At 41.1% G+C, this 7,500-nt stretch overlaps 1 protein-coding gene across 2 annotated transcripts in view; it reads left to right on the top strand.

The window, feature by feature from the left end:
• LOC143298341 (androglobin-like) overlaps nucleotides 1-7,500 on the top strand; it is a 225,790-nt gene that overhangs the window by 927 nt on the left and 217,363 nt on the right. The gene's annotated exons all lie outside the window — the stretch shown is intronic.

Here is a 7,500-nt window from a genome sequence, read left to right as displayed (position 1 = left end):
CTGACGGCTGCCTTTGGGCACTCTTCATTGGTTTCATGCGACATTCAGTCAGGTTTCACTCATCACACAGGACATACACACTCTCACACACAGGACATACACACTCTCACACACAGGACATACACACTCTCACACACAGGACATACACACTCTCACACACAGGACATACACACTCTCACACACAGGACATACACACTCTCACACATATATGTCACACTTTTGTGTCTAACCGTTCTGCTTATTTACCCCGCCGTGTAGGCAGCCATACTCCGTTTTCGGTGGTGTGCATGCCGGGTATGTTCTTGTTTCCGTAATCCACCGAACGCTGGCATGGATTACATGATCTTTAACGTGCGTATTGGATCTTCTGCGTGCGTATAACGTCTTAAAACTCAGTTTTAAGTTGTGAACACACACACACACACACACACACACACACACACACACACACACACACACACACACACACACACATATATATATATATATATATATATATATATAATTGTGAACATCTGAGAACATTGCTCTTTTTTTTCTAATGTTTTAAAATTCAATTATAAGTTGTCAACATCTTAAAATGATTTTTTAAACGTTTCAGAAATTTAATTTCAAGTGACTTTGTTGGGTTCAGATGTGAAAATAAAGAATAATTATGTATATATTCAAACGTTTTAAAAATCTGTCAAAAATAAATTTTAAGTGACGCTGTTGGGTTCAGTCATAAGAAAATAAAAATAAAATAAAAATGAAACGTTTTAAGAATTCAGTTTTAAGTGATTCTTTTGAGTTCAGTTGTGAACATTAAAAAAAAAAAATTACACACACACACACACACACACACACACACACACACACATCAATTTCAATCAGCGCTCTTGGCTTAATTGTGAACATTTTGAAATAAATTCTAAGCGTTTTAAGAAAAAACATACATGAAATTCAAATACACTCAATTGCACAGTAGCATTTACAAGTACATAATCATGTTACCTGCATTCATGACAATAATGTATATGAATATAGTAAAAAGAGAGATTGAGTGAGTGAGAGAGAAAGAGAGGATGAATGAATGAATGAATGAAGGAATAAATGAATGATTGAATGAATGAATGAATGGATCTTATTTCCGATAGCATTAGAGTAAGCAAACAATTGCTTTCTCCAGCCCTCGAAGAAATGAGTAAATGTTAACAAGTTCATAGAAAAACGAGAAAAGAAACAACATTATAATAAGCATGATATTTATAAGAAACAACACGTAATTTATAAAAATGCGGAGCGAGAGAGAGAGAGAGAGAGAGAGAGAGAGAGAGAGAGAGAGAGAGGAAAAAAGCGACAGAAGAGAGATGAGATAGTATTTATAGAGAGGATGAGATAAAGAGATAGAGTGAGACATGTGGTGAAATACAGTAATATCATATGACATAACATAATATGGTATACTGAACAGATTTTGCAAATTTTTCCATCAGGTATTCATGATACCTTTTCTTGAACACAGTGATACTTGTATGAACATTAAAACTAGTTAAGATGTTGTTCCAGAGGCAACCCCCAGAGTAAGTGAGACTCGATTTGAATAAATCAATTCTTGGCAGTGGTACCATGATCTTGTTGTTGTTACGTATAGTACTTGTAAGGAATCGCTGTTTTAGATACGGAGGAGCAAAACCAGACATTATCTTAAACATGAAAAACGCCTTATTATGAATGAGTTTCCATTTCAATGGCAGAATACCTAAATCTTTGTAATCAGAGACAGTTAATGACGATTTCAGATGTATCAGCTTTAAGGCTCTTCTATGTAGACTCATGAGTTGTTTTAAAACATTTTTACTGGCAGAATCCTATATTGTTGAGGCATAATTTACTTGTGGTTCGATATAAGCATGGAAAAATAACTGACGGCAATGCTTGTTTAAGAAATGCTTGATTCTAGAAAGTTGATGAATCTTTTTGGATAAAGTTTTACAAGTCATCATAACATGTTGAGACCATGACAAGTTATTGTCAATAATAAGACCAAGTACTTTGTGATGACTGACTTCCTCAATCATTACGCCATTGATATACAATGGAGAACGAGTGGGCAGTAGGTTTTGGCGCTTTTGCCTTGTGGTAATGACAATGTATTTCGTCTTTTGCGGGTGTAAGCACATATGATTAAGTTCAGACCATGTTACTATATCATTAATACTTTGTTGCAAGGAGAATAAGAGAGAGAGAGAGAGAGAGAGAGAGAGAGAGAGAGAGAGAGAGAGAGAGAGAGAGAGAAGCAGTAATAAATTGAATAAAAATTTCCAGCCCTCATCTAAGAGAGAGAGACAGAGAGAAAACAGAGACACACACACAGAGAGAGAAAGAGACAGACAGACAGACAGAGAGAGAGAGAGAGAGAGAGAGAGAGAGGGAGGCAGAGACAGACACAGAGAAACCACAGAGACAGAGACAGAGAGGACACACGCCAGCAGGGCAGTGTACAGCAGAAAGCTCTCAGAGAAGCCAGGAGAAGCCAGAGCGGGGAAAGCCTGACACATGACAGCACTGTGTGGCACTGACATCGGTGATCGATCACCTGTCACACACACCTCTGTCTCTCACTCTGTCTGTCTGTCTCTGTCTGTGTCTGTCTGTCTGTCTCTGTCTCTGTTTCTGTCTGTCTCTGTTTCTGTCTGTCTGTGTCTGTCTGTCTATGTCTCTCACTCTCTCTGTCTCTGTCTGTGTCTGTCTGTCTCTCACTCTGTCTGTCTGTCTCTGTCTCTGTTTCTGTCTGTCTCTGTCTATGTCTGTCTGTCTGTCTCTGTCTCTGTCTGTCTGTCTGTCTGTGTCTGTCTCTCACTCTGTCTGTCTGTCTCTCACTCTGTCTGTCTGTCTCTGTCTTTGTTTCTGTCTGTCTCTGTCTCTCACTCTGTCTGTCTGTGTCTGTCTGTCTATCTCTCACTCTGTCTGTCTGTCTCTGTCTCTGTCTGTCTCTGTCTGTGTCTGTCTGTCCATGTCTGTGTCTGTCTGTCTGTCTCTGTCTCTGTCTGTCTCTGTTTCTGTCTGTCTGTGTCTGTGTCTGTCTGTCTATGTCTCTCACTCTGTCTGTTTGTCTCTGTCTGTGTCTGTCTGTCTGTCTCTCACTCTGTCTGTCTGTCTCTCACTCTGTCTGTCTGTCTCTGTCTGTGTCTGTCTGTCCATGTCTCTCTGTCTGTCTGTCTCTGTCTCTGTTTCTGTCTGTCCCTGTTTCTGTCTGTCTGTCTCTGTCTCTGTCTGTCTCTGTCTGTCCATGTCTCTCACTCTGTCTGTCTCTGTTGTTTATGTTGCACATGTATCGATTGTTCTTTTGATTTTGAACGGACAGAACAAAGGGAAGACAACCACACACACACACACTCTCAAGGGGAAGGGAAAGGAGCTCTGTGTGTTACTTTAAAAAAAAAAACAAAAAAAAAAAAACGACCCCCCCCCCACCCCCAAATAGTTTTGTTCGCCCCATTTCAATAAACAGGCATATGCGAAATATCTTGTCCGTTATCTACCGTAAAAAAAAAAAGAAAAAAAAAAGGAAAAAAAAGCCTCTCCAATCACTGGCATCAATTGTTTGTCTTTCGTATTATAGTCAGCTGCAGTCACACACATGTGTAGCCCTACACGAAGATGACTGAGCTCTGCCTTCCTTGTACCAAACCCTGGACAAAGCGAACATGAATTCACTCACTTGCACCAATGGCCATAAAACGTGTTTGGGGCGTTTAACTCTCTCCATACGAACGGCGAAAGAGACGACGTTAACAGCGTTTCATTCCAGTTACCATCATCAAAATATTGCAAGCGGAACGCTCTTATACTGAAGAGGTGAATGTTGACAAAGAATACCACAGTTCTGACGACGGAAGCTAAAGGTTGGGTCATTCAGACACCCACTGGACATCCGAGGGGTCTGTGTAGAGGAGAAGAGAGGACTGGCCGTACTGAGTGAGTTAAACCTTTTGATTAATAACGTAGCCTTTCGAAACCTCGTTCAGATTCAGTTGGGAATCACTGATGCGTGCTCGCACCAGTGATATGCAGGCTTCACACAGCAAGTTCAAAGATCATTCCATAAAAGCAGGTGTTGTTTTTCTCTACATAAAATGTTTCTTTGATTTTTTTTTAACCGAGAAATTGGTGTGAAATTGTGCAACGTGCGTATTTATTATGGTCTGCTATTGGCCCTTCATTGTATTCACAAACACAAGTACCATGAACAGCTTGAAAAAATACAAAGCGTTTGAAAACTCCGTGTTTCTGCAAAAAAAAGACAATTGTTCAGTGTATACACAGTTGCTGTGCATATTTTTTAATAGTAAAAAAAAAAGCGTTTGAAAAGTCTATGTATCTGCAAATTGTTGACAGATATTCAGAGGTATATATACGGTTGCTTTACATATTTTCATAGTAAAAAAAAGAAGAAGAAAAAAGGCGTTTGAAAAGTCAGTGTTTCTGCAAAATGTTGACAGATATTCAGTGGTATATACACAGCCGCTTTACAAATGTTCGAAGTTTAAGAAAAAGAAAAAAAGGAAGTGCATGCACAGGAAAACACTTCCGGTTATGAGAAGTGTTCATTGACTGCATTCACTGCCGTTTGTCCGAAATTCAGCATCATCTCCCCCCCCCCCCGCCCCCACCCACACACCCCGACCCCCCACTCCTTCCCCCCAACACTGAAGAAAACTTATTCAAGCTCACAGGTGTTGTTGTTGGTTGTTGTTTTTTTGTTGTTTGTTTTTAATAATAATTTCGGTGAACTTTGTATACAGCTCCACACCCCTCCATTCCATTCCATTCATTCGTTCATTCATTCATTCCTTTTAAGACAGACAGACGGCGAGAAAGACAGTGGACTGATAACGTGGTGCAGTGTGTATGGATCTGTGTTGTGGAGCTGTGCATTCATCTTGTGTTCAGGTTATCGAGTGACGGTGTTTATAACACTTTTAAAACGTAGACAGTGCGTGTGGGTCTTCTGTTTATGTCATCGCTTTTTACAGTGTAGGTACTGTGTGTTGGGCCTATCACTTTGATGTCCGTAATAATATTTCTTCGCAAGAGCTTTGCTTTACTTTTCCGTCACCGTATTTGTGTGTGTGTGTGTGTGTGTGTGTGTGTGTGTGTGTGTGTGTGTGTGTGTGTGTGTGTGTGTGTGTGTGTGTGTGTGTGTGTGTGTGTGTGTGTGTGTGTGTGTGTGTGTTTGCGCGCGGGCGCGCGCGCGTGTGTGCGTGCGTGTATGTGTGTGTGTGTATGTGTGTGTGTGTGTGTGTGTGTGTGTGTGTGTTGTGTTGTGTTTTGTTTTTCAGTTGTATGTATGTCTCCCTGTCATCCCCCCACCCCCATCTCTCTCTCCCACATCTCTCTCTCTTTGATCTTGTTTTTGGAGGTAAGTGGTGGAGGGGGCGGGGGATTCTGTCTGTGTGTATTTTCTGTTTCCATGATGATCAAAGTGGATACCCAGAACAGCTTTTTTTGTGTGCTTTGTTTAGACGAAGGTCCCAAAACGTGAGCAAAGTCCATGCAGCTTTTGAGTTCAGTGTTTACCTTAGATAGAAGGCCTGTGACCTTGGTGAGTCTGTCTGTCTGTCTGTCTGTCTGTGTCTGTCTATCCCTGGACTGCTGTTAATCTCTGTGTCTGTCTGTTTGTCTGTCCGTCTGTCTGTCTGTCTGTCTGTGTCTGTCTATCCCTGAACTGCTGTTAATCTCTGTGTCAGTCTGCATGTCTGTTTATGTCTAATTTTTTTTGTGTCTGTCTGTCGTTCTAGTTCTCTGTCTCTCTCATGCACAAACACACACACACACACACACACACACACACACACACACACACACACACACACACACGCGCGCGCGCGCACACACACACACACACAGAGAACACACACACACACACACACACACACACACACACACACACACACACAGTGTGTGTGTGTGTGTGAGAGAGAGAGAGAGAAAGAGAGAGAGAGAGAGTCAAAATATGGTAGAAATCACTATCGAACAACTCTCGAACGATAGGAAAAAATGCAAGAAAAAAACAAACAAAAAAACACACCAACAACAACGTTTGTTTGAAACAGAAAGAAGGAAGTTCTACTGACTAAAAAGAACAGCATAAAGTTTACATGGCTTGACCGTTCTGTTCTGTGGGACTAAAGAACAGCATAAAGTTTACATGGCTTGGCCGTTCTGTTCTGTGGGACTAAAGAACAGCATAAAGTTTACATGGCTTGGCCGTTCTGTTCTATGGGACTAAAGAACAGCATAAAGTTTACATGGCTTGGCCGTTCTGTTCTCTGGGACTAAAGAACAGCATAAAGTTTACATGGCTTGGCCGTTCTGTTTTGTGGGACTAAAGAACAGCATAAAGTTTACATGGCTTGGCCGTTCTGTTTTGTGGGACTAAAGAACAGCATAAAGTTTACATGGCTTGGCCGTTCTGTTCTATGGGACTAAAGAACAGCATAAAGTTTACATGGCTTGGCCGTTCTGTTCTATGGGGCTAAAGAACAGCATAAAGTTTACATGGCTTGGCCGTTCTGTTCTATGGGACTAAAGAACAGCATAAAGTTTACATGGCTTGGCCGTTCTGTTCTGTGGGACTAAAGAACAGCATAAAGTTTACATACCTTGGCTGTTCTGTGGGACTAAAGAACAACAAAAAGTTTACATAGCACTGGCCGTTCTGTGGGACTAAAAAACAGCATAAAGTTTTCATAGCATTGGTCGTTCTGTTCTGTGGGACTAAAGAACAGCATAACGTTTACATAGCATTGGTCGTTCTGTTCTGTGGGACTAAAGAACAGCAGAAACGTTTACATAGCATTGGTCGTTCTGTTCTGGGGGACTAAAGAACAGCATAAAGTTTACATGGCTTGGCCGTTCTGTTCTATGGGACTAAAGAACAGCATAAAATTTACATGGCTTGGCCGTTCTGTTCTGTGGGACAGTAAAGAACAGCATAAAGTTTACATAGCATGGCCGTTCTGTTCTGTGGGACCGTAAAGAACAGCATAAAGTTTACATAGCATGGCCGTTCTGTTCTGTGGGACCGTAAAGAACAGCATAAAGTTTACATAGCATGGTCGTTCTATTCTGTGGGACTAAAGAACAGCATAAAGTTTACATGGCTTGACCGTTCTGTTCTATGGGACTAAAGAACAGCATAAAGTTTACATGGCTTGGCCGTTCTGTTCTATGGGACTAAAGAACAGCATAAAGTTTACATGGCTTGGCCGTTCTGTTCTATGGGACTAAAGAACAGCATAAAGTTTACATGGCTTGGCCATTCTGTTCTATGGGGCTAAAGAACAGCATAAAGTTTACATGGCTTGGCCGTTCTGTTCTATGGGACTAAAGAACAGCATAAAGTTTACATGGCTTGGCCGTTCTGTTCTGTTGGACTAAAGAACAGCATAAAGTTTACATACCTTGGCTGTTCTGTGGGACTAAAGAACAACAAAAAGTTTACATAGCACTGGC

The sequence above is a fragment of the Babylonia areolata genome, chromosome 23 (genome assembly GCF_041734735.1).
Source record: "Babylonia areolata isolate BAREFJ2019XMU chromosome 23, ASM4173473v1, whole genome shotgun sequence".
Lineage (NCBI taxonomy): Eukaryota > Metazoa > Mollusca > Gastropoda > Neogastropoda > Buccinidae > Babylonia > Babylonia areolata.
Note: the sequence above shows the minus strand (reverse complement) of the source record. Positions and strands in the feature narration are given on the sequence as shown.